The 25416-nt window shown below is 37.9% G+C and overlaps 1 protein-coding gene across 1 annotated transcript in view; it reads right to left on the reverse strand.

Moving 5' to 3' along the window:
* Positions 1-25416, reverse strand: part of LOC118577749 (suppression of tumorigenicity 18 protein) — a 157752-nt gene that overhangs the window by 121139 nt on the left and 11197 nt on the right. The window lies entirely within an intron of this gene.

The raw sequence follows: 25416 nt of genomic DNA on the forward strand, positions 1-25416 counted from the left end.
TTATAACACAAGTGATTTGGGTGAAAAATGTTCAGCATAGAAAGATAACGTGGAGAACTTACAAGACTGTGAGAGTAAACTATTTGCATAACTCTGCCCTAAACTAAAATTGCTAGGAAGCAAGTGTGGCCATTTTCAGATGGCTTTCTGTTTTCCATGATTCCAACCCCATGAAAGACATGTTGAAGGGGTGACATTTAGAATTTTCTCAAGCTAACTAAATCAAAGCATATCTTTCCTGAACATATCTCATTTGAAATCAATAAGACAACATTGATCTTTGTCATGAAATTTACTTCCTTCAAATTCTGGTTGCTTTGGAAAACACAGAATTGAAGAATATAAAACATACTATGCACAGATATCTAATAGTCTTACACCATATAAATAAAAGGAAAGCTGAGAACACATTTGTAACAGGAAAAGTTCTTCAAGACAAAAATAAAAGGAAGCATATAACCTCTGATCACTTAGACCTTATCATTAACCTGTTGTGAATCTCTCATGATTATTAATAGACAATTATTATGAAAACATTTCTACACCCCTATACAAATAACAAATTTTCAGTGCAAGGACTGTAAATTAGTAAACTGATTTCTACATGATGTCGTTTTAATTCATGAGCAGATGACTATGAGATGTCAGTTTAATATTAAATGCAATGCCTTTAAAAATTGAATCCTGACACTGATATTATGAATACATCTATTTACAAATACAATGCTATGTTAACAATACTTTTAAAATGTTTTCTATAAGATCAAGAGTTCATTATGCCATTGGCAACTCATTCAGCTGACAGTTGTTAGAAGAAAATATTTAATTTACCTGAATGTCTTGCAACAAAATCATCCTTTCTTGAACTAAACATCCTCAGAAAATTCACATCTAAGCCAGACAGATATTTCAGCAAGGCAAATCAGACTTTCTGGCAACTCCCTGCTGCCATATTTCTCTAAATGGATCGTGCAATGTTATACTTCAATACTGCAAGTATATTCCCCCCCCCCGCCCCCAGGAAAGAGTAAGCCAGTGCGGCTTCAGTGTCAGATAGCTTTAATTTTTCCCCTCCAACTACAGCAAGCAAATGACTACTGATCCCATTCAAAAGCACGTACTACAGTGATTTTTATTTCAAGATTTGAGAAAATGGAAGTGTCTGAGCAAAAGAGGAGATCTTATTTTCTTGTTTTGCAGTGTTTGATTGATCGACTAATTTTTTTAAGGCACTGACTATCCCATTGCTGATATTAAATATACATTAAATGCTGGAACAATTTTATCACATCAAGAATGAAGTTCACCAGTTACATTCATGCCCTGGGTTCCCTTTATGTTTTACAAGCAGTAGGACAAACTAAAATTAAAGTTGCCTCATGCATTTGAAAGTTTTCAAATCTAGACACACACCTGAACAGTAGTTATTTGTCAATGCCCCCTTATCTCCAACAAATACCCACCTCTCAAATTTATGTTCGCTTGCCATTTGGGATGCACTGGACTTCTGAGATTCACAAACTTTTGTGAAACAGCAAAACAATACAACAATAACAACAGAAACAGAACATTGGTCACTGAGGCAATATTTCTAGAAGTAATAGCAAAATCCCTTCATCTGGACCCACTTGTCCAGAAATGGACTTTCGGCCCCACAGTTAGGTTGAGATTGTTCCACTTTCTCCCTAGGGCTTCATTGCCAGACTGACTTACCGCTGCCTCCTAGCCTTTGTTCTGCTTCTCACGCTGACATCAGGGAGGCAGTGATGTAGAATAAAGCAGGGTGGGCTAGGTTAGTCCAGTGTTTGTGTCGTTGTGTGGTGTGCGGGGACACTCTGTGATACTCTAGTGAGCTGTAAGCTTTTTTTGTAGGCTTTGTGTCATTTACTTAACGACCAATCTCATTAGCTGCCAGGGTACAATGGGCTGATGCATTTTCTATGTACATACTCTACACAGTGACCCTCAAGGTTGCCGAAGGTCTATTTAATCAGTCAAATGCTGAATATATTTGCAGTAAATCACTAAAAAAATAAAAAGTATGGGACTACTGAGGTATCTCACAGACTTAATATTTACCCATGCTTATTCACAGGCAATAAAATGCATGCATATTTAGGCAAAATGAAAGTAGATCAGGTGGATACAAATTGTCTACTGTGCACTGATGACCTTAATTTCAAAAAACTTTCAGAATCAAAGGTATTTTCTCCTAATAAGGAACACAGAGTTGAAATTTAATTTCTGTCCTTGCTTAATCATATTAAGCACAACAAAAAGAATCAGTTCCCTGGTCAGATCCTTTTTTTGTTCACAGCTCACTCCTGCCTCAATCAGACCCTTGCCCAAGCAGCCTCAGAACTGGCAAAGTTGTGTTCCTGCCCCTTTCACTTCCAAGGTAAAAACCCTTTTAACTCCTATGAAAAATGAAATGCTGAGAGCCCTCTGAATGACGACAGCTGTCCATGAGTATCAGGGAGAGCTCTATTGTCCGTGTGTCCCTGGGTAAAATGAATACTTTACAGCAGAGGCTGTTCAGCTTGGCTGAAGAGTGTGGGGAGAAGGGGAGGAGGTCACTGGAGATTTCACACACTAATTTAATCTGGGAAAAGGACAGGCTCTGCATCTCCCCTGAACAGACTGGCAGCAATCTGGGCCCCCACAGAACTATCTCCTTTTGCCTGTGCTCTATTTATTCCTTATCTCTGTTTACCAACCGCTAGGTCCCTTTCATTCACACCACGAGGCAGTTTCCCTACTATCAGTCAGCAGCTGACACTGTGGAAGAGCCTCAAAGGCAAAAGGAAAAAAAAGATCAAAACTAAACCAAAGCTGTCTAAACAATGCAACAGTACAAGTAAATGCATAAACCCCGATTCTTAACCCAGCCCACAGGGTACACATAGAACCTTTATAGTAAACCCAGCACACACCACAGTGAGCTGTGGGCCATGTTGGAAGGCTAAATACCATTCCTGAAATCATCAAGTAGAAAAAAATGGCTAAAATATACACTGGTTCCTAAAACAGCCTTGTCTTGGAGATACTCTTATCTCTATCACAGATCAATTAACTGGCAACCAGGAAGTATTTACCTAGCCAGAAAAGGTGAGCTGTATGATTCTAAGGAAACCTGGCTCCCATTAAAATGCTAGCAGTTAAGAAAACCCATCAAAGTGATTGCAGTTGAATCATAAACAATATAACCTTTCTAATACCTGATCATGATGGTTGAATATGATTTGAGAAACTTGGCATCAAAACCTTATTTTACTTACAGAAAGATACCAAAGTATTCTGTATAACCCATTCAGTTAAAATGTATACCCATGTCTTACAGAGGTTTAACATTAATGCCAAAATGATTAATGTCACAGAGGAGACAGTAAAGGACTTCTGGTACAACTTTCTAATCTTTTTAATCAGGTTGCTGAGTATGACTGGAAAGAGAGACTAGACAAGCAATATTAGGAGAAGAATGTGGGTGAAGAAAACTGGTGTTATTTGACTTTCCAATCCTTGAGTAGATATAAATTTTGAATCTAAGATATGATCTACTTATGTTAATGTTAAATACTACATATTTTTATATTTCTAAGATAAAATGGGATGTCTATCTAATATAAATGTCCCTGAAGGGAATTATTCGCTTCACTGGCACATTTATGTGTAAATATAAATGCACATGTACATGTGGTAGGTATAGACACATAACCTACCTCCCATAGACACATATGCAGTATGAGAAAGCTTCTTTTTTTTTAGGTTTCCACAGTTCCTTGCATTAAAACTGAGACTTTAAACTTCCCTGAGTGTTTTTAAGCATTGAATTACTTCAAAATGATTAGCAATTATCAACATTGCATTGACTCAGTCCTGAAGACTTTTACCAAAAATGGAAGACAATGTAGCTCATTATCTAGGATGACACCAGGACCACTTCTCAGTGTGTTTCCACCTATGTGCATTATGAGCACAGAAGTCTTTACTACTTGGATCCTTTTTTCCAAATGAATTAATGAATTAAATTTATCCTTTCAGCAGCTGCTAGGCAGCAGATGGAGTCATTTCTGAAGCCTTGTTGAATTCAATCCATAAAACTCATTTCCTAGGATTAGCAGTCCAAAGTTTCTTTTAATGTTTATATACCACTTGGGATTTTGAATTTCATGATGTTAAACTTTCAACTTAACTATTCTTTTGCATTTCATATCAAACAATTATGATCTTTTGGATTTCTATAGCAGACATGAAAGGTCACATAAGGATAAGAATTAATTTCAAGAGCAATAAATTCCAGCAAGTTGCATTTTTCAATATGTTTGTCCACACTGTTGTATGCCCCAGAGACTTTTCCTATGGTGCCTCTGTGTTGATGACATGGAGTTCTACATCTGATAATTGTGAGTTTTGTTCATTTCTACTTAAATAATTTAAAGCTGCAAACTGGAACACTCGTTAGCTTCATGAATGTTTGAACTGTTTCTGAGTTCTTAAATGTAGTTATAACTAAGATTTCTACGTTATCTGAAAATATTTACTATAGTTCACTATGTTTATTATTCTAATAGCAATATAATCCTAACTTTCTAAAATGGAGAGCAAACCAATTACATAGATACAAAGCAATGCATTTTTATAATGGTTAACTTTTCAGAAGCCGGCTACCTTGGACAGCTCCAAGCACACCGTTGTCTTTTCTCATCACCTGCAATTGTTTCACAGAAGAGGAACCACACAAAACTTTAAATCCTTCTGGTTATGTGATAGAAGAATGACAATTACTAAAAAAGCCTCATTTAAACACAGCCTAATTAGAAGGTTCCAACATATTTTACAGGTGTCAGATACAAACCCCACATGCTCCAAGACACGGTGTATCCAAGTTTAAAATATTAAAGCCTTGGAACTTAAGATGATGCTCCTGATGTAACACGAATATGACTAAGAGAAGAGTGAATTACTCTTGTGTGCAACAGTGATTTCCGCTAATTTGGCATAAGAAGTCTATATTAATCTAATATTATAGTAAGCCAAGAAGGCACATAATAATCACCATTGAGTAACTGAATATTTAGAATGAGGAGAAAAGAGAGCATGGGTAATCTTAGGTTACAGCATAAAACTAGGATATTTTGCTGGTGATATTAGCAAAAATAAATAAATTTTAAGTTAGAGAAAGTCTAATTTCAATTCTACTTTTGATTCAAGACTTACGTTTTTTGAAAATTACTTCCTTATCATAAGGACAGTATACAGAACCATATCCAATATTTCTTCATCAACTCTTTTTTAATTTATTGGATTTTGTAGTGCCAGTTAGTCTGTAAGGTGATGTGACACAGGGTTTTTGTTGGTTTGTTTTTTTTTTTACATAATTCCTAAAAATAAAACAAGACTAGAGCCATTGCATTATATACTTTGTCTATTAGCTACTATGTTCTCTGAAACTGAAGGAAATGACTCAGGAAACTTTGATTATTCAAATGTACATCAAATCAAGCACTCTTAACAGGTGTTTTGTTGACAAAAGAAATATGAGGTAAAGCACTGTTCATCAAGGTATGACAAAGTTCTCCCTGTAAACCATCCTTCTGTAAAATTTTGTTCAAGGTGAGTACTATATCTCTTCTTCTTCTGCTTTTAAATTATTACTTTTAAACTTCTGCATATTCTCCTGACATTCACATCTATCAACAATGAAGTGTGTAGTTTTTAAGACTAGTCTTATTCAGTTCTCTAAATACTCATATGCAATATTATATATGCCCAGCTCATTAATTTAAATATCTTAGAGACTGCCCACAAACTTTTTCTCTTATATGTAGCTAAACCAGGATTCTGGCTCTTCAGAAAGAATCTACAAAACTTTTTTTAAAGATAGTGGCAAAATTGCATTAGAAATTCAGCATTGCAAAGACTTCAATTCTAAAGAAAGACTTGTAAGATATGAGATCTCACTGATAATTTCTGTGACCACATAAATTAGTTCCACTTTACTTTTCTTGCAGAGAAAAAAAGTGTGCTGTCTCATATCAAGTATTTTCTGTCACAAATTCTCATATTTTGGGAAAGTATATGAACAAAGGCAGTAACTGATGCAGTTTAAACATAATTGCACTGTGACATTTCATTCTGAACTCCTTCTCAATGTCCCATTTATGTAGGAGAGTGAGAAAGTGGAGGTGGGTGGTGGTGGTGAACGATTTTAAAATCATGCCAAATGTACATCATAACAGAAACCAAAGCAAACAGCAGTAAAAACCACCATGGGCACTTCACCTTTAGAAATACCCCCAACCCCTGCAAAACACACACACACACACACACACACACACACACACACACACACACACACTCAGAAACAAAAGTCACTATTAACAACTCAAGACCTGAAAACTTGCTCACTGTCTGAGCTCTTAAATATCAGGGTGAAGAGAATGTGGTAAAAAGTTTTAAACTTACTTTTTTGTATGTTTCCAAAACTATGTCTCTCCTCCCTGATGTGCTGATAGGAAACACTAAAGCTGTTGCCTTGAAAGGTAGTTTCCATGATATGACATCCAGTGCCTTTGACTGCTTGGAGATAAGCACCTGCGTGTAGCCCTCTTTACGTCACACCTCCCTATTCAGACCTTCTCAATATGATCCACATTTGCACATCAACAGCCTCATGCGCACACAGATTTTTTTCGGCTCTGGGCCCAAAACTTTCACTTTAATTTTCATCACATGATTGCTGTGGCATATGTCCTTCCAAACCGCCCATATATCAGTCATCATGCAAATGAGATGGAATATCACTCCTCTGCAGCAGATGGCCAGGGATGATAACAATGGCTCAACAGAGGAGATTCAATGTCCCTGACTTTATCGCCACGGCAACAACAACCTAAAATATATGTAATGGAAGTGGTGCTTATTAATTTTGCAGGCTCGAGTGTTCTGATTTTGTGAGTGAATGGGCTGAGTTAAAAAGGGGGCTGTGTCCTCCTGCCTCTAGAAGACTATCTATAAAAGCCAGGGACCTGGAAATTATTTTCAGTGACTAAGAAGGCAACAGCCTAGCAATTATTTGAGTAATTAGGTGTAATTCCTCCCTGTAGGCCTTGTACCCTCCTGCGCTTGCTTCACAGAAGCTCACGAATTAGACAGCACTGATACTGAAAAGAAAAGTGCCTCAAGATACAGCGGGAGAGCTTGCAGGAGCCCTGTCACTTGGCCTCCACCAGGCTTGGTAAACACAAGCCCCAAGCTATAAGTAAATAGAGGCCCCACTTCACAAACACAGACCAATTAAAATGACAAAGGCAGCCACACTTCGGGGTGGAGCTTAGCCTCCTGTGAGTGGCACACAGAACAGTCTCTTGGTTCGGCACAGGGCCTGTCTCCATGACTGGCTGTCAGCACTGGACAGGAACAGACAGATCTCTCACTCAGCAGGTTGTGCCTTTCTCACTAGGACTCTCCATTCCCCCACAGGGCTACTTTTATCTCAGACTCCAAGTGACTATTCCATAAACTTCCACTTCTAACAGAACTAAAAATGTAAACCACAGAAAAAGTAATCAGTTCTTCAGCATCTGCAACAAGCCCATTTGTGTTTTAAAAGAATGACGACTTAACTGACAGACCTACTGGGGGCATTTCTAGAACACACAGGGAAAAAAAAGATGAAAAAAACCTATGAATATTATCCTGGAAACTTTTAAAAATATTTGTTACAACATTTCATATTGACTAATAAAAAGATGTTTGTTTGTTTTTTTCTTCTAGGGCTGAACCATATATCAAAAGTTTTGAAGTTAGAGTTGACCTCTTTTGTTGCTTTTTTAAAAAAGCACTATGGAAATGCATACCCTCTAACACAGGAAAACTAGACTTTGCCACTAATTTAAAAACAGATAGTAATTAAAAACCATGTACTGCCCTAGCTGAAAAATAAAATAGAGCTGAAACTTCATATCTTCTAATTCAGCAAACCTCAGACACTGTCGTGAGCCCTGCTTCCCTGGGAAGCTACTCTCCTAAGAACACCTGTTGTGCTCAGCTGCAATGCTGGGATCCTGAGTCTGTTTCAGGGAAAAAAAAAGAAAAAAAAAAAGAAAGAAAGAAAGAAAGAAAGAAAGAAAGAAAGAAAGAAAGAAAGAAGGGAGGGAGGGAGGGAGGGAGGGAGGGAGGGAGGGAGGGAGGGAAGGAGGGAAGGAGGGAAGGAAGGAAGGAAGGAAGGAAGGAAGGAAGGAAGGAAGGAAGGAAGGAAGAAAAAAGAGCTGGTCACAAAAGCAAGTCATTCTCTATATCACACACAGAAATAATTGATGATCTAACTTTTAAAGTAGTTACATTTCCCATGTGAGTGTGGGTGGGTGATCTGACATTCAATTTCTTTTCTAAAATGTTGCTTAATATCAATTCATCTATATTTTGCAATACATATGGTGCTTAATATATTCAGCTCCCTAGTGCATAATTTCATTGTACTACTTAAAGGCAACACTCCAAGGTAAAAACATGTTAGGAGTAGCAAATTTCTACTGTAAAACGTCCCACACTAGGAGTGTACAGAGAATATCAGCTTTACTCTGAGGAATTCTCATCCTGAGCGCCCAGCTACTCCATGAGCAGCATATGACAAATGTAGTGGTGCCCCAAACATAGCACAGCAAGGAGAGTTTCTAGTGAAAGCACTGTGACCTGACCAAATTAGGTAACATTAGAAGACATTGTATGACTGGAACAAAGTCATGTCCTATCAGGAATATTAAAAAATAAATTTATTTGTTAAGATAGGTGATATAATAAACATACTATTTATTCATTTACAGAAGGCAGTTTAATTATCACAATTCCAGCCTTTACTATTACAATGTAAGATATTTTCATCACCCTCAAGAGATGTGCTGTAACAGTACTCATACTTCACCCCTAAATTTTCTCCTTCAGGAACACACAATACTCATCTACTTTTTGTCTCCACAAATTTTCCTATTTTAGAAATTTTTGAATTAATAGGATCATACAATCACTACTTTGTTCTTTATTACTGATCAATATTACTTATGAAGGTTATGCTTAAACTCTATCCACTTGTGCCATGTATTAGTTGTTTATTTAATTTTAATAATTAATATTTTGTTATTTGGGTACATCACATTTATTTTTACACCTTCCAGTTGATAAACGTTTGTCTGCATTTCTCTTACATGTGTACCTAGGAGTGGAACGGCTGGATGATCCAATAATTCCCACGGTTGTCTGAGGAACTAAGAAATTGTTTGGAAGTGCCATAATTTATGATTCATATTCACCAACAGAGTATGAAAGTTCCAACATCCCAATACCTCCCAGTACCTTGCCAACACTTTGTTAACTGGCTTGTTTAATGAGGATCTCTCAGTGCATGTGAAGTGCTGTCTCACATGGTTTTGAATGGCATCCTGTAAGATTGATGGCTCTGAGCATGCTTTCATGCTCTTCTGAGCCTTCCATAGATTGGGTTTTAGGAACTGTCTAGTCAGATACCTTTCTGATTTTAAAAATGTGGTGTTTTCTTTTTGTTATTGGATTGTACAAAGTCTTTACATACGTACTTTAGATATAAGTTTCTTATTGGATAGAAAATTCACCAAACTTTTCTCCTACTGTATGAGATTCTTTTCACCTCCTTGATGTTTTCCTTTAAAATCAGGTTTCTAGTTTGGATACAGTTCAATCTGTTGGTGTTGCTTTGTTTACTTGCTTTTTGATGTGACATCTAAAAACTATTGTTAAATTTGGGTCGCTAAAGATTACTTCTATCTTTTCTTTTCAAAAGTTCTCTATATTTTTTTTGCTTTTACATTTAGTTCCTTTTTCATTTTGAGTCATAACTTTGTACATGGCAGAGGTAGGGATTCAACTGCCTCTATATATGTGAATCTACTTAACCCAGTAGCATGTATAGGAAACAGAATATTTTTTTAAGGAATTTTTACCTTTACTGAAAAATCAATTGATCCTAAACATTGGGGTTTATTTCTGGACTCTCAATTTTTTGTTTTGTTTCTTGAGACAGGGTTTATCTGTGTAGCTTTGCACCTTTCCTGGAACTCACTCTGTAGCCCAGGCTGGCCTCGAACTCACAGAGATCCACCTGCCTCTGCCTCCGAGTGCTGAGATTAAAGGCATGTACCACCACCACCTGGCCTGGACTCTCAATTTTACCTCATAAATCTGTGTCTATTTTCAGTCCAGCACCACATCAATAATCACATTAGCTTTGTAGTATGCTTAGAAATTGAGAAGCATGAGTTATCCATATCCAAAGTTGTTACTCTTTTCCAAGATGGTTTTAGTTGTTGAGGTCTCTCAAAGTTCCATCCACATTTGAAAATCATCTGGGTTTGGGCAAGGAACACACAGAACCAGCAGCTCTCCACGATGTTACACAGCATGCCATTTAGTCTATTCAAGGAATCCATAATCTTTTCAGCAGTGTTTTTTAGTACTTAAAGTAAGTTTTATACCTACCTTGCTAAGTTTATTCATATGTATTTTATTCTTTTGGAACTTATTGAAAATAGATTTAGTGTTTCCTATTCATATCTTGTTTTTTACCTTGTTCCTATATAAAGCTATAACTGAATTCTGTACTCTGACTTTGTGAATTGCTATCCTTACTAAAATTTTTAGTGCAAATACCATTTTGGTGAAATCTTTTGAGGGGGAATATCTACGTATAAATCTATACAAAAGGTAATTTCCCTACAAATAGATTTTTACTATTGCCTTTATAACCAGATGAATTTCATTTTTTTTCTTGTTGAACTGCCCTGCAGAAGACTGCCAGAATAGAAAAGGCAAGAACAGACACCACTGTGCTCCTGATTTTAGGGAGGATGTAGTTCAGTCTTTCACCAACAAGGATGATGTTACCTCATCTGTGGATTTCTAAAGATCATTTTAAAAGCATTTTTAACTCAAAAGCTAACTGACAATCAGCAAAGCATTGGAGTAACCCCTAAGGAGACAAAAACTGAAATCCTTCTCCTGCTTTTAAATTTCAAAAATGCCTGGGGTGGTTTCTTTCATGGTGTTGGCCAGACTTTCAGTCCCTCTAAAGCCTGCTGAGATGAAACTGGAATGGTCTGACTCAGGGAATTCGTTCTCTCCAGCTTTGGAAGGCATGGTGGGTCAGAGCATCCTTGAGGAACATATAGCCTATTTAAATCAAGTGTAGACAGCATACCTGAATGTCACCTACAGCCTAATATTAAGCCAAATACACTCAAGATAAAATGATACTGCTCACCATGCTCACATTTTCATTATTTAATTTCCATATAGGAATTCTAAAGATTTCTTAAATCTATGTATAAAAGGAGTTATATGTATAACCACCATGATATAGGAAAATGAAATAATATATTAGAAAAAGTATAAAATCAAATAACATTTTAAAAATTAATAACGATGAGACATTTGCATGTGGGCACATATGAGATCAAATGTTTCCTACAATGAAAATGATGAGAAGGATGGTGACTGGATTATCTATCAACAGCAATGGTCAACAGCACTGATTTTAGAGCTACTCTTACAGCAGACACTGGTTTAAGAGATTTTCACACATTATTTTGTAAGTGGAGGCACTAAAGTCTTCCTTGATTATTAATAAATTTGCCAAGTTAGTATTCAAGTTCAGGCTCTGCCTTCCAAGTTCATGTTCATGTTTCCACACATATGTGAATGTCATCCTTATATGCACCCTCATCTGGATCAGTAAAAACCTCCATGAGCTGATCATCAGAAAACTCTCAAGGGAATTATTTTCATTGGTCTTTTCATATTTTTAAGGGGAATTTGTAACAGTTACAGGAATTCTAATGTTGCCTCTAATCATCTTCTACAAGACTGTCAAAGTATTATCATCCAACAGTGTAAAGTTTGCTTCAAATTAATAACATTGAGCAGATGTTTTAAATATTTTTATTTTCTCAGATGATTCCTCAGGAACCATCCAAATAATAAGGAATACTTTATATTGCAGAAAAGAATAAAATATTTTCAGAGAAGTGCTGTGGATATTGCTCTGTGTAAATAAAATTCTGATTGGCCAGTGGCCAGGCAGGAAGTATAGGTGGAACAAGAGAGAAGAGAATTCTGGGAGGGAAAAGGCTGGAGAGAGATTCTGCCAGCCTTGACCATGACAAGTAAGATGTAAGGTAATGGTAAGCACGAGCTATGTGGCAAAGTATAGATTAATAGAAATGGGTTAATTTAAGGTAGAAGAAGTAGATAACAAGAAGCCTGCCATGCCATACAGTTTGTAAGCAATATAAGTTCCTGTGTGTTTACTTGGTTCGGTCTGAGCGTCTATGGGCCTAGTGGGTGAGAGAGATTTGTCCTCACTCTGGGCCAGGCAGGAAAACTCTAACTACAAAGAAGCTTGAGTACCAGTTCATATTACTCATTTGTACATATGAATTTATGTCTGTATCTATATTTCTTTCATCTATTTCTCTTTTCAATATGCCACTGATACCAAATAAAGCAAGGTTTTGTCTTTCATCAAGCAAATAAGTTGCATGTGGTCAATGCATTGGTGATACCTGGCGACTCACCCTACCAGCCTTGTCTTCATTTACCACATGACATGTGGCAATACCAGAAGCATAAAACCTGGATTCAGCTTACTCTCTATACTTTGTGTGCAGGGGGAAATGGAGGCTTTGGGTCATGTGTGGGAGATGATCTGAAAGGGACAGCAGGTAATGTGTTTCTCTGCACATCCTAGCTCTGGCAGGAGTTAGGTCATTTGAACAATTCGGGTCCTTATTTTCCTTATTTCTCTGTATTCTATCTTCTTTTATAACACACACACACACACACACACACACACACACACACACACACACACACATTGTTTTAAGCTAGCTTACTCCTGTCTTCACAGAGGCAAGACATGCCTATTAATGTTATCATTTAGGAAAATTTCCACATTTTCTATACAATTCCTAGGCAATCTGAGTTTAAGTTGTCTTCTAGTCATAATTTGACATGCCACAGAGTCTCAAATAGAGAGTTCTCTGCAGTTTGTACAAGTAGTTTGGTTAATGCATTTCAGTAAGTGTCCCCATGACTAAACTATTAGTATTTGAAACAACAGAGAGTGAAGACAGGATGAATGAGAAAGGGCAGTGTCAAGACAGTCTGAGAAAAGCATGTAAGGCTGTTGGCCAACACTGGATATCCTGGGATAGAAATGATACAAAACAGGTCTCTCCATGCTTAATGCTGCCCTTGACTTTTAAAGAGGTGAGAAAAAGATGAAACATCTAAGTAAATTATTCAAAGACTGAAAAATGGGCAGCATGATTCCAGAGATTGAACAATGTTTTTCTTACACTTTGTGGAACAAAGAACATGACCAGAGGCTGTTTTGGAACAACTCCCAGGAAATGAGGAAAGGATAAGAAGCGGTATGCTTGAGGGTGTTTTGATTGTGACTGTCTCCCGAAATGCAATGCTCAACTTGGGTATGCACACAGTTTAGCATGTTGGTTGTCTGTCTTGGATTGTCACAAATAGCAATTTAAAGAAGGCACTAGTTTCCTATCCCACACATACCCAGGCTAGGGGTCTGATAAGTGATAAGCATAGCACAACTGTGGCGGGAAAAGTCCGAAAAGGTTCTTCCACCACATACAGAGAGAACTATGGCTTCCAGTGCTCTGCCTTCTAGGTGATATCTCAGGTAGCTAAAAGCACTTTAGATTTTGCAGAAAAAGCATGCCAAATATGAATATGTCTAAACTTAGGATGGAATTTCATTCTTATAAATCCACTGAACCACTGAAATAGAACAGAACTTAGCTAAAAATGTACTTAATACCCACCAAACAATGGCTTACAACAAATGCATTGTAGTAGCAACTGTTCCTGTCACAAGCCCATGGCTAACCGTGTTGAGGCTTACAGCTGCCCAACAATGAGGCAAGCTGTGACTTTCCTTGCCAGACAAGATTTTAAGACAAACTCAATAAGGATGCACTCAAATGCCTGTCAAAAGGAACAATTCTATCACTGAGCTCAAAAGAGTAAACTTAATATTATATTGTTCTGCCCATATGAAATCTTGTCATTTTGGGTAAGAGTATATATATATAATTTTATAAGTGAAGTTTCTCAGAGTTCACTCAGCAATATTATACTCCTTTAGCCAGTTTTCTAATTGGATTTATGTCCAAGTATTTTGGAGCAAAAAATGTCCTATTCCCTTGATTAAAAACAAACAAACAAGATATTAAGGACAGTGATAGCCACATGGAGATTATAAGTACCCAGTCTGCACAGTGTCTTCACCATGAGAGAAGGAAATTTTTTTTTTGAGACAGGGTTTCTCTGTGTAGCTTTGGAGCCTGTCCTGGAACTCACTCTGTAGACCAGGCTGGCCTAGAACTCAGAGATACGCCTGGCTCTGCCTCCTGAATGCTAGGATTAAAGGTGTGTGTCACCACCTCCCAATGAGAGAAAGAAATCTTAAGCAAAGCATTCAGTCCTCAGAACAATAGAATTAGAAGTTGGGAAGTGAAAGGATCAGATGAGATGATGACACTTCCTGAGCTGCCAATGGAAAATTATTTTAGAGATTTCATATGAGACTTTATTCTTGCAACAGTTTTAGATTCACAATAATATTTGGAGGAAGGTGTAAAGATTTGCCCTGTATCTCCTGCCCTGATATGTATAATTTCATTCATAGTGAGACATCCCCAGCAGCATGGCACCCACTTCACAATACTAAGCCTTCATGCACACATTGCTATCACCTAGTTGCACAGTTTACATTGGTGGTGCACACCATGGTATTGTATATTCTATAATCTTAGCAAATGCATAAAGATATGCATACATCACATTAGTGTCAAACAGTAGTTTCACGGCCCTAAAACACCTGTGTCCCACCGATTCGTCCCTAATACCTTGTAACCCCTGACAACATGAATTTTTTCATAGTCTCTGAGATTTGCCTTTCCAGAATGTCATGTAGTTGGAACAACAAAGTATGAATCATTTTCAGATCATCCTTTTCAGGTATTATGCACCTGCTTCTTCCATGTATTCTTGTGTCCTGATAGCTTGTTTCCTTTCATCAGTGAATAGTTTCAATGTTGGGAGGTAGCACAGTTTGCTTATCCATTCACATAATAAAGGGTAATATAGTTGTTTCTAAGATTTAGTAATATGAATAGAACTGTTACAAAAAGCCTATCAGAATGCTTTGTGTATGTGCACACATGTGCATGCATGTGTACGTGTGTATATGTGTATAAGTCACATATCACAAAACACTAAGAAATTTATGTTGTAGTCTTCCTAGTACAAATAAAGAAACTGAGGCTTAGATTAGATAAAGGAATATTTATTTAAAGAAATTTGTTTCTTAAATAGCATACTGAGTCAAAAAAATGACCAAACTTTAGAAGTAAATACTATGTGAATTATACCATGCTTTGCACGTTAATTTTAGATTCTGTAATTGAAGCAAACAAATGGGAAGTGTAAGGCACATATGAGACAAAACAAGACTAGCAACAATCTCAAGGTATTAAACAGTGGGCTCTAGGGTAAGGTGGATGGAGCCAAATTTTCTCTTCCCTTTTCATATTTTTTCTTATTTTTATTTTTATGTATGAGTGTTTTGCCTGCATATTTGTATGTGGACCACATGCATGTTTGATACCCACAGAAACATGCTAGATCCTCTGGGACTAGAGTTTCAGATGGTTGTGAGCTGCTACATGTGTGCTGGAAATGGAATTCATGTTCTCTGCAAGAGCCACAATAAGCTGTGGCCTTCTATGTAGCCTGCTTTACACCCTTACTACTGAAATGGACTTGACGAAGAAGAGCACAATCAACATGATTTGTCAAAGTCTAAAATACGCACATTACAGGCTTAGTAGAGGGAAGGGTCCCTCTAGCTGTCACCTCAGACTTCAAGTAGAGTTAGAGCAATTCCAGAGACCATGGCACAAACCTCCACTGGGGAGAGATATTCAAACATGGTAAATCTTAACTGCCTAGAATGACAGGCATGGGGAGGGGCATTGCTTTTACACCATAGAAATGCCTTCATATAGATGGGTATACTGTGGAAATCATTTCAAGTGATAGCACTTCACACAGTCAGAGGTCAAAATGAGTTGTACTGACCAGTTAATACATATCCCTAGAATTTTGGACTTGATCTCAGAGAAATCAAGCCTAAAGTTCTTCATTGGATTAGAGATACAAATGTGAAGATGCTGACATTCTCTTTCTAATAATATATAAAAAATGAAGGGTAGAAGAAAGAGTGAAGAACATTAAAAACAAGAGGAAAATGTAGAAATGAAGAATAAAAGATAAAGGGAAAAGGTCTTTGTTTTCGAACCTGGTCCCTGCTTCTGGGAGGTCACCATTTTGATGCTGAATTTCCTAGGGACACCTAATAGCTATAGTATACTACAGCCCAGCCCTCCTTTCTCAAGCAATTCTTCTACCTCAGCCTCCCAAATATCTGAAATCACAGGTGTGGGGAATTAACACAGAGACCTACAACTGGAGAATATGCAGAGAGTGAGAGACCTTTGGAACATGCAGTCCTAAATGGGAAGCTGTCATCAAACCCCTTCCCTAAGGGATTAGGGAGCTATTCAGAAGAGATGGTAGAAAGGAGCCAGAGAGGATGGATGATACCAAGGAAACAGTATCTTCAGACACAACAGGTCTGATGTAAATACGAACCCACAGAGATTGTGGCAGCATGTACAGGGACTGCATAGGTCCAAGCCAGACAGGGTCCCAGTGCTGAAAGGGAGAAGTGAACACAGGCTTCCATCCATAACCAAAAATCTCTTCCCAACTGACATGTGCTTGCAAAGGAAACATTAGTTTTCTCCAGTGAAGTCTCACTGGGTATGTTAACCACATTTCAGGGCAGGGCCCATGCCCAGCAGTAGATAGCCAACACAAAATGAACTCAGTGGTGTCTTGTAAACATTTTGTGTAACACTGTGCTTGTGCTTTTATTCCCTCCCTCTCACTCCCTCCCTCCCTCCCTCCCTCCCTCCCTTCCTTCCTTCCTTCCATCCTTTTTCATCTTACAGGACTTTTGTTTGTATATTATGGCTTTCAATTTTGTGTTCTTTAAGGTTTTTATTTGCATATATCTATGTGTTTTTTGTATTTTTTAAATTATGATTTGTTTAGGTTTTTGTTTGTTTGCCTGTTTGTTTTCTAAAGAGAAGGAGAAAGAAAGAGCATGGAATTGCATGGATGGGGATCTGGGAAGGTTATGGGAAGATGTAAGGGAGCTGATTAGAATATATTGTCTGAAAATTTTTTCAGTAAAGATTTAAAAAGAAAGAAAACAATCAGCAATTGCCTATGTGCCAAGTGGGGTGCGGATTGAAACAGATTCAATGAAGATACAGGAAGAAATTTTAAGGTGACAAATATGTTCATTATTTTTTATTTGGTAAGTTTTGTGGTAGATACTTATAGAAAAACTTTAAATATGTAAATAAAGCTACACACACACACACACACACACACACACACACACACACACAGTATGAAGTGTTTATTTATGTATCTGTTATTGACTAATGATTGGAAAAGGAACCAGAGCACAACTAACAATTTAGGGTTACAAACACTGAGAAATTTAATGAGTAGGAAAAGAAGGTTTTTGTCTTTTTCTGAAACTAAAAGCATTTTTAGTCTATCTCACAAGGCCCTACTTCTTCATTTTGGTTTGAGATAGAATTATATGTTCTTGTAAGCAAGAGTCATAAACACTACTTTGTTTTGAGTATAAGAAACAGAGTAAGGAGATGTTTATTTTCCCTTCCTGGAATATCTGTGCATCCCCTCTTAGGGTCCTCCTCTTTACCTAGCTTCTCTGGGGCTGTGGATTGTAGCAGGTTATCCTTTGCTTCACGTCTAATGTTCACTTATGAGTGAGCACATACTGTGTTTTTCTTTCTGGGTCTGGGTTACCACACTCAAGATGGTTTTTGCTAGTTCTATCCATTTGCCTTTAAATTTCTTGATGTCCCTGATTTTTTACTGCTGAGCTGAGAACTTGGGGAGGGTTGGGGGGAGTGAGATAGATGGGTGGGGTGGGGGTAATGAGAACATGAGGGAGAGGAAGAGTAAGGAAAGATATATCTTAGTAGAGGGAGCCATTATGGGGTTAGGGCAAAACATGATGCTAGGGAAATTACTAGGAATCCATAAGGATGATCCCAGCTAACACTCCAAGCAATTGTGGAGAGTGCCTGAACTGGCTTTCCACTCTAATCAGATTGATGACTACCCTAACTGTCATCATAGAACCTTTATCCAGTAACTGAGGGAAACAGATGCAGAGATCCATGGCTAACCACTGGGCAGAACTCCCAGAGTCCAGTTGAAGAAAGGGAGGAGGGATTATATGAGCAAGGGGATCAAGAGCATGATGGGAAAACTCACAGAGACAGCTGACCTGAGCTAGGAGGTGCTCAGGGATTCTAGACTGACAGCTGTGGAACCTGCATGGGACCAATCTAGGTCCTTTGAATGTGGCTGACAGTTGTGAGGCTTTGGCAGTGTGGAGCCCCTGGCGGTGGGATGGGGATTTATCTCTAGTACATGAACTGGCTTTTTAGAGTCCATTCCATATAGACAGATACTTTGCTCAGCCTAGATGCAAACTTGGTCCTGCCTTAATTTGATACGCCAGACTTTGTTGACTCCCCATGGGTGGCCTTATGCTCTCTCTCCGGAGTGAATGGGGAATGGGGTGGGGAGAAGGTGGGAAGGAGCAGGAAGAGGGGAACTTGGTTGGTATGTAAAATGAAAAAAAAAAACTTTTAAACAAACAAAAAAAGAAACAGTAAGACTCAAGTAAAGGTTTTTAAAGTGTGCAAGAAAGCAGAACATCCCATATTCTAAGTAAACCTAGAGTCAGAAGAAGCTCAGAGGTAAGAGGGAGCATAGAGGAGCAGTCTTGTCTCAAGAGGCCTTCAAAAACAGCACTGTAACTTCTCCTTCCTTCCCAATCCTCCTCTCTTCTTCCAGTGGAGAATGCAACAAGGCAGCTCCCACCATGGGGCATAATCTCTAGAGCAAAGAAGAAGAAATGTCTGTGAAGGGGATAAAACAGTATGATAAGACACATAAGGGCTGGGGATGAGTAGAGTAGGATTGACATGGAAACCAGCACTGGAAATAAATGAGATGCAACAATTAGCTGAAGCTCTGAGGGCAAATACTAGAGGACAGGAAGTTCTGTGATGCCGATGGCCAGGAACCTTAGATACTTCAAAGAAACTGGAAAGGGATTAGGCAGAACAAAGTAACAAGTCTAAGGATAAAAGACAAGGTCAAAAAACTGGCAAGAATTTCTAATCAGAGTTACTGTGGATACAAGGTAAATTACTGGACAATTCCAACTAGAAAGAAGCAATCTGACTTGTCCTATAGATCACTCAAAGGCTACGGTATGGAAAACAAACTGAGTGGAGACAGAGAGAAAACAAGTCAAATCAAACATGATTGAGCCAATAAGGTAGCTTTCATTCTAGGAGGGTTGCCATGGAAATGAGGAAACATGGGCAGATTCATGAAACAGAGTGCATGGAATTTGTTGGAAGTGAGATGAGAATGACTTCTTTTCTGGGACATGAGCAAGTGCAGCAGGGGATGAGTTCATTAATGGCAAAGGGAAACTGAAAGGAACAAGCCTTGGTGGAGTCGGGAAACAGCTACCCTTCAGCCATGTTCAGTGCCTATAGGGATAATTCAAGGCTTTTTGGAAGGTCTAGTTTAGAAAACATAAAGGTGAATGTCACAGTAATGTAGGCATGCTTAAAGATATCAGGACCAGGTAAGACCGCACAGGATAAATACAGCTGTGAAAGATCCGAAATCCAAGGCCCATACCACAGATACGACTTATATTTGGAAATAAGCACAAGAGGAGACTCTTACAGTGGATAATTCCATTGAAGCCAAGAAGAAAGAACTAAATAGGAGCATATGGATGGACCTTCTTATCAAGTACTTGCAAGGGGTACACAACTTGAAGACAGAAAACACCACTGAGCTGGTGACTGGCATCAAAATTGACCATGGAAGAGCAGTTTTCAGAAGAGTGAGGATAAAATGGTATATGCTGGGGAGAAAATATGATGCACAGCAGTCAAGACTGGGCAGTAAAGGAATCAACCACAATGTGCTATTGTGACAATGAATAGATTAAAAGGATACAGGTGACTTGATGTCAGCAGTCTCCAGTGTGACAGAGTGAGTAAACATGAGGAAGAGGGCTGGGATGCTTTCAATGAAGTTTCATGCTTGTGAAAGAGAGGACATTAATCCTGAAGGAGTAGAGGCATGGTATGCAGATTACTGAAGCAGTGAAGTCATTATAATAATAAGGTCACAGGTATGACAATGAACATGATCCCTGAGCAGGATGACACAGGAGGACTATTAGAGATGAGGAGGTTTCGATAGTGAGGAGGTCAGCATGAGAAGGGTGAACACATGGCCAAGGGTGTTATCAAGAATAACTGAGGGAAAACATCAAAGTCTTGGGCCCGAATCATTCAGGAATACATTAGATCAGCAAAAAGAATAGGAAAAAGTGGTTAATAGGGCATTAACCTTCAATAAACTGGAAATTTTTTTAGAGCAGGAGAAAACCACCATTGACTCTTATGTGCCTCAGATATAAATGAAAAAAAAAGAGAATAAAGAAAAACTCACCTCTCATTGGTAGAGACTCTTTGATGTGCTCACTTTCATGGCATGGGTCTCAAGTTGGACCAGTCATTGGCTGGCCACTCCCACAATCTCTGTGTCACCCTTATCCTACCTAGCACATCCCATAAGTTGGACTGACTGTAGGTCAAAGGTTATGTGACTGGGTTGGTGTCCCAATCCCTCCACTGGAAATCTTTCCTGATCATAGGTGGTGGCCAGTTCAGCCTATGTATCCCCTTTTGCTTGAAGTCTTAGCTGGGGTCATCCTTGTAGATTCCTGAGTTTCCCTTGTACCAGATTTCTATCTGGCCCTGAAATGACCCCCTTTGCAGTCAGCTCTTTCAATACTCTCCCCCCTCCCACTCCATCCCTACCTGATGATCTTTCAAGTTCCCATTCCAACCGGCCCCCAGTCCACCCAGAAAATATCTTCTATTTCCCACTTCCAAGGGAGATCTGAGTGTCTCCCTTGGGCCCTCCTTGTTACCTAGCCCTCTCTGGGTCTGTGGACCGTAACATGGTTATTCTTTATTTTACAGCTAATACCCACTTATAAGTGAGTACATACCATGTTTGTCTTTCTTGGGTCTGAGTTACCTCACTCAGGATGATTTCCCACACTACGAATTTTAACAGATTTTATTTTTAAATGTCTGTTTTCCTTCTCAGTGCATGTAATGTATGTCTAGAGGAAATTTGAAAAACAAGAATGTAAAGAAATATCAGCAATTTGTTTCATTTTCTTTGAGAATCTATCACATGTGGTAAAATTCTTGTGTTGTATTTTTATGTTATAATAAGTTCATTGCTTATATACAATTTTGTATAAATTAGGACATATACACAATAATAACTTTACTTAACATCATAGCACAAATGTTTTTTAATCAGTTAAACTCTTTTTAAATGCTGTTTCAGTGAATGAAAACCAATAAATTTAGATTCATCACATTTGTTCCATGGAATGATCAATACTACTCAGTTGGGGATTTTCCATGGTTTTCCATGATAAGTGATGGTCTGGTGACTATCCTTATATAAAATACCCCCTCTCTGTCTCTCTGTCTGTCTCTGTCTGTCTCTCTCTCTGTCTGTCTCTGTCTCTCTGTCTCTCACTTTGTGGAACCCTTAAGATCTTCACTCTAAGAAAATTCTAAATCTATGGTAAATATTTCCTGAAGCCACAATGCTACGTCCAATCTCAAAATATATTTATCCTAAAAACTGAAAATTTAAAAGTGGTTAACTATGTGGGGCTGGGAAGATGGCCTCAGCATGGAAAGTGCTTGTCATACAAGCCAGATTACCTGAGTTTGATTCCAGAACCCATGTGAAAACAAATCACAACAACAAAAAGCCCAGCATGCTTACCATGATGAGAGAGGTGGAGACAGGAGGGTCAGAAGCTAGTTAGCCTGAAGTGTACTGCTTAGCAGCAGAAATACCAAGAAACTCTACTTCAACAATGTAGAAGGCAAGAACCAACTCCTAAAAGTTATCTTCTGATCCCCACATATTTCCATGACCAGCAAACATCTGCACATGCAAGCAAGCACACACACACACACACACACACACACACACACACACACACACACACACCACTATAAAAGCAAAAAGAAGTTAACTATGTGACATATATATGTGTATATATGCATATATCACATCATTAAGTTATATACCTTGTATGTGGTATGTGCATAGTAAAAAATTCATACATACAGCAACAGAAGAAAAAGAGAGAATAGTTGTTTGAGCTGAACTTGATATCTAAAGCATAAAAAACTCCTCTTTGAGCAGATAACCATGGTCAACAATTGAGGCAGTGCTGTCTCAATTCTGTGACTGTACAAAAGCTGATCAAACTGTAGTACTGAATGGGCCAAGTATGTGAAGACAGCACAATAATGCTGTGATTGCTTTTTTACATCAGAAAAGAGCCTCAAAAACAACACAACATCTAAGCATATGAACTGTTTAAATTATTTGTATCTCTTGGTGTGCTTTCTACTTAGGTAGTGACATCAATGCAGGAGAGGCCCTTTTCATTTTATCTTTCCAACAGTCAACCAGCAACCCATCAGTGTTTCTCATTTCTCACTGAGACTCTTGTCCCATTCTTCACACCACCATTTAATACCACTTCCCTCACATTCTCTCCCACAAAGCTCACTGAACCATAATGTCTAAAGTTTTGCTGAAATCAGATCTTGGAAAAGCCATGTGTGGCAGCACTGAATTTTATAACAAAAATTTTCCTTTGGGAATCTCATTTCCTACTAGGACACTATTAGTACCTCCAAATGACATTTAAGCTCCTCTCTCTTCTGTCTTTACACCAAACATATTTTCCTTTAAGTTATCATCTCACTGAAAACAGGAACTGTCTTTGACATCGTGGTTCTTAGTAAGTATACATGCAGCAAATCTTCATAGAGCACATGAATAAACAGACAAATACTTTCTTAATGGTGCTGCATATGACATTAATACAAACTGGTTTATTCATTCTTAAATGTTAAACTTAACTGTATCAATTTAACTATCAAATGGAGAAGAAATGAAGTAAATTCCGGAAGTACTTGCAAATTAAGGCAGAGAAGCATTTAATGAACTGAACACAAGACTTTATAATCTAAGAATTATCTGCAGGTCTTTTATTTTATAACACACCCACAAATCAACTTTAAAACAGTTTAAATGTAAAACCAGAAACTCTGTAACTCCAAACTCAAAACATAGGCAGAAAGCTGGATAACACCAAATATTCATAATAAATTGTTTGCCTTTTGACAGACCTTTGTCAGGTCAAACTATAGCTTTAACACACAACTGAAGCTCTATAATATATTCTTGTGGCCCACCACAAGACCTAAAATAAGTAGTTGGCAAAAGGGACCCCACAGGAACCTCCAACCAACCAGGCTGTTACCAAGACTATAGGTGGCTCACAAACTGAGAGAAAGGTCCATTGCTGAAAACAACATCTATATAGCTCATTGGACACAGAGATGTTAAGTTGGCCCCTATATAGTGCTGTCACCCCTATATTCCAGGATCTTTGGGACAGAAAAGTACTCTGTACATATCAAAAGAAAAATGTAAACACCAAGCCAATCACAAACCCTTTGATCTGAAATGTTGTCTTCCCTGCAAGATATGTTAAGGCAATGGTGGCACAAAGTTTGTGGTAGTAACTAACCAATGCCCAATTTGAGTTAAGGCCTACCCCACGAGTTGGAACCCATACCTAACACTGCTTGGGGTGACAAAGAACCAGAGACTAGATATCCTAGGGAACTATGGTAAAATTCAATAATACGGGTCTTTAAAAAAAAGTGTAGCAATAAAATGACTACTACTTATATCATGATGTACTCATAGATCAGTGGCTTATTCAGCTATCATCAGAGGAGCTTCATCCTGTAGTAGATGAGAGCAAATATGAAGACCCACAACAAACATTATATAGAGACTGATAGACTTTGGAACAGTCCAATCTTAAAAAATGGGATGTTTCTATCAAATCCCTCCCATCAGAGTTCAGGGATCCCACAGAAGAGGAGGTAGAAAGAGTGTAAGAGCCAGAAGGGATTGAGGATATCATAAGAACAATTCTTTATAAATCAACATGAAGAAAGCTCATTTAAACTTTAATAGACTGAGGCAGCATGCACAGGGTCTTCAAGCATCCTCACCAGGTCCTCTGCACTTATAATACAGCTTTCATTTTAGTGATTTTGTAGGATTCCTGAGTGTGTGAACAAGTGCATCTCTGATTCTTGTGCCTTCTCTTGGGAATGTTTTCCTCTGTTAGTTGTCTTATCCCACTTCAATGTGATAGTTTTTGTTTCATCTTATTTTATTTTGTTATAATTTTTTAATGAATGAATGAATGAAAACAACTAGCTACTAGTGTAAAGGTTAATGACTGGTGGGAGAGGGAAAACTAGTTTTCTCCAATGGATATATCAACCATTCCAGGGCAGCTCTCATGTTCAGGAGAAGTTGACCAGCCTATATTAAAGTGCACAGGATTTTTGTGTGTGCTTTTATTTGGTTACAGTTTGGTGGTTTGTTATTTGTTCTTTCTTTGAGTTTTGTTTTATTTTGCTTTCTTGATTAGGGGAAGTTTTGGTGTTGTATTAGATTTTTGTTTATTTTTTTAGAAAGAACTTAAAGTTGGGTTGAGGAGAGGATGTAGAAGGTCTTGGTGGAAGGGAAGAATATGATCAAAATATATTTAAATTTAAAATTTGTATTAAATAATAAAAATGATGAAAAAGAAAAAATAAAGTTCAGAAAACTTGTAATGCAGAAGATTTTAATGAAAAATCACTTTTCTACCCGACATTCCCCAAAGGCCATACAGAATAGTCTATTGTATTTCTAGAGCATAATAGAATGACTTAATTAAAGTATTTCATAATTTCTTAAGCATAAAGCATCACCATTCAACTAATCATGTTCATTTGTGTTTTTGACATTAAAATGATTAAGATTCTGTCACCAAAGCCATTTATTCTTAGGACAAGAGACCACTGTTTATCCTGTGACACCGGCTACTCAGATGATATAGGCTCTATCATAACTAACTTAATTTTACCTAAGTTGGTCTGTTTGTACTTGGAATCTAGT

Source organism: Onychomys torridus, chromosome 2 (assembly GCF_903995425.1).
Source record: "Onychomys torridus chromosome 2, mOncTor1.1, whole genome shotgun sequence".
NCBI classification, from domain to species: Eukaryota; Metazoa; Chordata; class Mammalia; order Rodentia; family Cricetidae; genus Onychomys; species Onychomys torridus.